This window comes from Lethenteron reissneri, unplaced genomic scaffold, assembly GCF_015708825.2.
Source record: "Lethenteron reissneri isolate LAM-NWPU_2019-01 unplaced genomic scaffold, ASM1570882v1 scaffold_1531, whole genome shotgun sequence".
NCBI classification, from domain to species: Eukaryota; Metazoa; Chordata; class Hyperoartia; order Petromyzontiformes; family Petromyzontidae; genus Lethenteron; species Lethenteron reissneri.
The window spans coordinates 9,386-16,506 of NW_026891258.1; the positions used below are offsets into that span (position 1 = coordinate 9,386).

Here is a 7,121-nt window from a genome sequence, read left to right on the forward strand (position 1 = left end):
ACCTGCGGCCACGATCTATCAACCGCCCGATGAAGATACCCGCACATTGCCGCAAATTCACATCGGGTGAAGAAACAATTGATTGTGGAGCAACGATTATTTAATCACTCCATCTCTGGTGCACGTGTTCTAGGGCACTCAAACCTGAGCTCGCACACTTCGATTTAATTTATGGATGTACTGCCTCCTGTTCATACGTTTACACAATCATAAAACATTACCAAATGTGTGAATAATGTGCGTGTTAAACCCCGTTTTCTCTCCCCAATAATTTATTTAGAAGCAAATCTTTAAAAAATGCACAACACAGGCTCCACCGAGATTTGAACTCGGATCGCAGGATTCAAAGTCCTGAGTGCTAACCATTACACCATGGAACCAACTGATGAAGCAGGCTCATTACACACGTGAGAATTGAGAAAAAGTGAAGATGACAGAGGGGACATAGGCAGGTGTCACCGTGGCATCTCGGAATTGAGCACGAAGTTGGAAATCAGATCAGTGATTGCAGATTTAGTGGTTGTCACGTGGAGTGATTTTGGGAGCACAGCACTCACTTTTGGCTCAGCAGTCAGGCTGCCTTAGATCCTGAAGTCAAATTAAAACTCACATCTCGTAATTTGAATGACAAAACTACTGAATTTTTTTTTAAACGTGGTGGGGTTATAAACGAGACGTGAACATAGTTCACAGGATTTAGAGTCCTGAGTGCTAATAACCATAACCGGCACACTTGCCCTACTAACTTCATAATCTCTTAACAGCAACCACTCATTCTTAAAAAAAAGTTGGAAGCAGCATTATTGTTTTAATGATTTAATACAATTGATTGAACCCACTCTCGTGTTGACTGTGTAACAAGGTTTCTGTGTGAAGGTTCCATGGTGTAATGGTTAGCACTCAGGACTTTGAATCCTGCGATCTGAGTTCAAATCTCGGTGGAACCAAGTCACGAGTTCTTAGTAATTGTTTAAACTGATTTTTCGTTATATAGGTAGGAACAATATGTTCCACACTGCTCACCAGGGATTTTTTGTCTGTCTGTCGTGCATAAATAAATATATAATATAACAGCTCTTTGATTGGTGGAGACCTCCTGCCGGTACGGAGAGGGGAGGTGCCTAAGGGAGGAGGGTCAGTCAGGGGAGGGGCCTGAGGGGGGGGGGTCAGGGGAGGGGCCTAAGGGAGGGGGGGTCAGGGGAGGGGCCTAAGGGAGGGGGGGGGTCAGGGGAGGGGCCTAAGGGAGGGGTGTCAGGGGAGGGGCCTAAGGGAGGGGGGGTCAGGGGAGGGGCCTAAGGGAGGGGGGGTCAGGGGAGGGGCCTAAGGGAGGGGGGGTCAGGGGAGGGGCCTAAGGGAGGGGGGGTCAGGGGAGGGGCCTAAGGGAGGGGAGGGGAGGGGGGGTCAGGGGAGGGGCCTAGGGGAGGGGCCGATAGTGAAGGGGGCTGTCTGCCTGGCTACCTCAAGTCACGTGATCTTGTACACAGCAGGTAGGAACAACAGTTCCGCACTGCTGCCCACCAGGGATTATTTGTCTGTCTGTCTGTCGTGCATGGCCCCTCCCAAACACGTACGCTTTCGGATTGGTTGAAGTGCGTCACGTGATCACGAGCCAGCAGCCAACCAGAGGTGCGCCCCTCCCGGATGGGTTGAGCCAAGTTCCTACCTGCCCACTCCGAAGGAACGTGTCTTCGGTAAAGTCACGTGGGTAGAAATAAAACAAAATCAATCACGGCGTGTCGATAGCAACACAAGCCTCGTGCTGCTGGCAGCAGACATCGCGGCAATCGCGACTTTCACCTGAACACAATCGCTTGTGTTGCTATCGAAACGTCGTGATAATGTTTCTTTATTTCTAACTACGTGACTTTTCCGAAAGAACCAAAGAGTAAAGATTCCTGCAGTCACGAAAGCTTCAAATCAAGAATGTTTCAGCTTCTAAGGCAGCCTGAACAGTGAGTCAACATTGAGTCCTGTCCCCCCAAAATCATTCCGCATGACAATTACTAAATCTGCAATCACTGATCTGAATGTCAACATCGTGCTGAATTACTCGATGCCACAGTTACACCTGCCCATGTCCCCTCTGTCATTTGGCTCGATTTGCCTTCACTTTTTCTCAGTTTTCACTCGTGTCATGAAACTAGTTCATAAGGTGGTTCCTGGTGTAATGGTTAGCACTCAGGAATCTGAATACTGCAATTTGATCAAATCTTAAATTTAATAAAATCTTAAATTGATAGGTTTTTCATGAAAATCAGGAGATTTGCGTTTTGATTTTGACTCAACATGATTCAGTTTCTAAGACATCCTGCTTGCTCAGTAAAAAGTGAGAGAAATTAGCTCCATTGTTATGTTCCAGGATGACACCTGCCCACATCCCTCGTGTCGTGTGTCGCAACTCTCTTTCCTGTCCCACTCGTGTCGTCGTGTTTACGAGGCGCTTCCGTTGTGTTATGGTTCGCCCTCATGGCTCTGAATCCTGCAATTTGAGTTCCAGTCTCAGCGGGTTCTTCCAAAACGTTGGCATACGTTTGCAAAACGTACAATGTTTTAATCTTGAGTTGAAGCTTTCGTGACTGCAGTATGGATTCCAATGTTTCGTTCCATCATTATGAAAATCACGAGTTTTCAGTTTTTTTTATTTTAACTTGTGATGGAAAGAGTATTTATTATAATGGCTATTGGAAATATGTCATAATGTGTGTTTGACCGGGGAATGGTACAGCTCAGATTCTTTAGTTTATCACGATGAGAGGAACGTTTGGGTGACTGGAACAAGCCACATGGAGGAGTCAATGAGAATCCTTTTGATATTTGGGCCTCCCAGACAAGCACGAGCATTTACATTGAATACAGTCACAATAATAATATTACTGTCTAAACCAACTAACTTCTTACATTTCTAACCGTGGCCTTTTCATTAAAATAATATTTCCCTTTTATCAAAGATCCTCTTTCAGAAGGGTACTGCTTTGGGATGTTTGAAAAATGGTAAGAAACCAGTGTACAGAGAAAACCCATGCAATACGAGGAGGGAAATACCCAAAGTTCAGCTAAATTTAGATTCAATTAATTTCTGTACTAACATCTCCATAGCACCTTCGCTTGTGCATTCAATGGATCATTACTGGATACGTGCAAATACACCATGACACATGCAACTACATAACTTCACACGCAACTTCACCATTATACATGCAAACGCATAATTTCACATGCAGATGCGTACCCAGGAGGTGACTTGGCCTCATAACTACATTCGAGAGGACAAAAAGCTGAACATTTGATTTTGATCCAGTCAGCTTATGCAATTGAATTTTTGATTTTCTTTTTTACTAAAACTTAAAATAAGTTTCTTTGTCGGTAAAAAAAAATAATTCTAGATTTGAAGCTTTCGTGACTGCAAGGATTCATGCTTATAGGTTTTTCGGTAAAGTCACGTAGGTAGAAAAAAAAATAATAATAAAATAAAATAAAAAATAAATCACATTTATTTTATTTCTATTATTATTTACATTAATTATTTTTTTTACCTACGTGACTTTACCGAAAAACCTAAGAGTATAACACAAACTTAACTTGGAGCTTTCGTGACTGCAGGAATTACTCTTTGGTTCTTTCGGTCAAGTCACGTATAAAGAGAAAAAATAATTATTTGTAGGTCCCACCGAGATTTGAACTCGGATCGCAGGATTCAGAGTCCTGCGTGCTAACCATTACACCACGGAACCCCCACGTAGAGCTGCCTCATTGCACAACCTCTTGGCAGCAGCTGCTGAGCCCACATTTAGAAAAGTGTTTTCTGAGAACCGAGCCATCTGCACTTGCTCCTGACACCGCATATCCTTTCTGTACTGCCATCTCCTGGCCAGTTTCACAAACATAATTCATTTTAATATCAAACACGTGAAGGGGCATTACTTTTCCATGAATTCATTTGAAAACGTTAACTCAAAATTTGTATTATTTTACTGAGTTTTATTTTGAGTTATTTTTATGGAACTCTCCATTTTAAACGCTACTAAAAATGTTTACACCTGGCACAATCACAGGGGCTACCAACAGAAACCGCACGCTACATGAGTGCACACTCATCAAGAAATCAACGCACTCACCATTGGCTCCATCCCTCGGGTGCTATTCAGAAAAATATTCAATTAGTCCAACGTGAGATGATTGTCTCTTTGCAACCCTTGAATCTTGAGTTCAAGTTTCAGCGTGACCTCTTGGTTTTATATTTTACGCTAAGTTCAAAAAAAGGTTGGATTTTTAATTTAAATCTAGTTAAGTCTTGCTGGATCGTGATAAAGTGTCACTCTTTTCGTCTTGATAATTGGTTTTTTACCCTTTTATCTGGCAACAAAACTGACACCTTTTTTTACGAGGAGTCATGTTTGCATAGACCACAATACCTGCAGTCATAATGCAAACAAAAAACACAACTCTGATAATGTATGTGCACTGTCCTTGAAGTTGATTGGTCCACACCCGAGACAGCTTTCCTTAGAGTCGAGTCTCACATGTGGGTTGGACCAGATGACGCCAAAAGGCGTCTTCTCGAATTAGTTCAACGCAGTAAGCCCCCTTTTGACGTGCTAATATATTCCTGACCAGGAGATGGCAGTAGAGCAATGGGTTACATCTAAATGTGTTGAGCTTTTGAGTCTTACTCCCTCCGATCTTGGGTTTTCTCCAGGCTCTCTGGTGTCCTCTCACTTGCCAAACAACAACAACAACACGATTGGCCACAACATTCATTTGCTAGGGGGGGGGGGGGGTCTTAGTTCAAACTTTGGTGGTGCCTGAGAATAGTAATGTTTCACAGCTGGAGTTCGACATTGCTCTGTAAAGTTGCATCAATAACCGCAATTACTTTTTCTGATTAGAACCTTTGTCGGATTAATTACTAGCATTGGTTCGTCCTCAAGCACTCGTCAAAGAATCAGGATGTAAACGTTTGCTACACTTAGGCTGAGCAACTTCTGCCAAAAGTTTGTGGTGTCAGTGGTGTCGTGGTTAGCACTCAGGGCTTTGATTCCTGTACCCTGGTAGCTCAAATTGCAATGAAACCGGCAGTAATTAATTTTATTAACATAATGTAGCTCGAGACACTGCCGAACAGAGATCACATTGCATGGCGATGCGGTGTGATGGTCCTATGATGTCATGGTTTGCTCTCAAGACCAGTGGCGGCTCCTGCAAAATCTCTCAGGGGTGGCAAATGTCTGGATGATTGATAAGGATAAGGTCCACCGATGCAATAAATAAATTAACAGCTTAAGCATGTAAAGGCAACTTCACTTCTTTAATATTAATGAAAAATAAAGTGACTCTTACAATACATCTTGTTTGTTTCTATACTCACTATTAAAACAAACCACTCAAGTTTATTTTATTAAAGATTCCACTAGGTAGCGATAAATTATATTGTTGGATGAAACGTGCTTACGTATGATGACGTAAGCACGTATGATGACGTAAGCACGTTAGGGCTTGCCCTCCCGGAAGCCATAGAGAATGCATTGGAGCGCCCCCGTTCGAAAAAAAAACATCTTTGAATGTAAGTCTATGGGGCCACTCGGGGCGATTCTCAGCCAGAGTGAAATCGCCCAAAAAGAGGCAGTACTCCACAGAACGTGACATGACGCTGATTGGACTATATCCAGAGGCTGACAGTGACGGCTAGCGTGACTCTGTGGTTGAATGACATTGGTGGTGCGTCGCCCAATCGCCCTAATGAAGAAACCGCCCCTGCTCAAGACTAAATCATGCGATCTGAGTTCAACCCCCGGCTAACTTCGACTGAGTTTTGCAACTCTTAATTTCACAGTTTCTTCATCAATAAAATAGTGAGTTAAGATTTTAACGGTGAAGATGATCGTGGCAAGCATCTACACTATGGGGACCTCATTTGCCAGTAAAAATATGATAATTGGTTCTTTACCCTTCTATCTGGCAACAAAACTGACACAAAACTGAATTCATTTGAAAAAAGGTGTCAGTTTTGTTGCCAGATAGAAGGGTAAAGAACCAATTATCGAAGATGATCGTGTTTTTTGTTTCTCTAAGGCAGCTTGATTTCCCAGTCAACAGTGGGAAGGACATGAGCTCGCTTGAATCTGCACTCACCGACCTGCACCCCAACACTGTGCTAGAGAGTGGTGTTTGGCCACGATCTCAGCGGGCCCGCCTCCCTGATGCTCTCTCCTGTTCAGTGAGGAGGTCACTCGGCAGAGGTCGCAAACGGGTTTTGATTCCTTACCCGTACCCGGCCGTACCCGTACCCGGCCGCGTACGGGTAGGGTACGGGTATCGGGTACCTGATTGCGACCTCTGGGATGAAGCCATGTTGCAGGCGTGGGTGGGTTGATTCTAGGAACTTGAATTGTGAGAAGAGACAAGACGTTGGGAAATGAGTGACAAACGGTGACTCACCAGTATTATTATTTACATTAATTATTTTTTTAACCTACGTGACTTTACCGAAAAACCTAAGAGTATAACAAAAACTTAACTTGGAGCTTTCGTGACTGCAGGAATTACTCTTTGGTTCTTTCGGTCAAGTCACGTATAAAGAGAAAAAAATAATTATTTGTAGGTCCCACCGAGATTTGAACTCGGATCGCAGGATTCAGAGTCCTGAGTGCTAACCATTACACCATGGAACCCCCACGTAGAGCTGCCTCATTGCACAACCTCTTGGCAGCAGCTGCTGAGCCCACATTTAGAAAAGTGTTTTCTGAGAACCGAGCCATCTGCACTTGCTCCTGACACCGCATATCCTTTCTGTACTGCCATCTCCTGGCCAGTTTCACAAAGATAATTCATTTTAATATCAAACACGTGAAGGGGCATTACTTTTCCATGAATTCATTTGAAAACGTTAACTCAAAATTTTTGTTATTTTATTGAGTTTTATTTTGAGTTATTTTTATGGAACTCTCCATTTAAAACGCTACTAAAAATGTTTACACCTGGCACAATCACAGGGGCTACCAACAGAAACCGCACGCTACATGAGTGCACACTCATCAAGAAATCAACGCACTCACCATTGGCTCCATCCCTCGGGTGCTATTCAGAAAAATATTCAATTAGTCCAACGTGAGATGATTGTCTCT

General features: G+C 43.3%; 4 non-coding genes across 4 annotated transcripts; 1 reads left to right on the plus strand and 3 right to left on the minus strand.

Annotated features, from left to right (window-relative positions):
• Positions 1 to 308: 308 nt before the first annotated feature.
• On the minus strand, positions 309 to 380 carry TRNAQ-UUG (transfer RNA glutamine (anticodon UUG)). The gene has a single exon. It is a non-coding gene; the product is annotated as a tRNA-Gln (tRNA).
• Positions 381 to 875: 495 nt separating this feature from the next.
• Positions 876 to 947, plus strand: TRNAQ-UUG (transfer RNA glutamine (anticodon UUG)). The gene has a single exon. It is a non-coding gene; the product is annotated as a tRNA-Gln (tRNA).
• A 2,712-nt stretch (positions 948 to 3,659) lies between these two features.
• TRNAQ-CUG (transfer RNA glutamine (anticodon CUG)) lies at positions 3,660 to 3,731 on the minus strand. Its single transcript has one exon. It is a non-coding gene; the product is annotated as a tRNA-Gln (tRNA).
• Positions 3,732 to 6,596: 2,865 nt separating this feature from the next.
• TRNAQ-CUG (transfer RNA glutamine (anticodon CUG)) lies at positions 6,597 to 6,668 on the minus strand. Its single transcript has one exon. It is a non-coding gene; the product is annotated as a tRNA-Gln (tRNA).
• Positions 6,669 to 7,121: the final 453 nt, after the last annotated feature.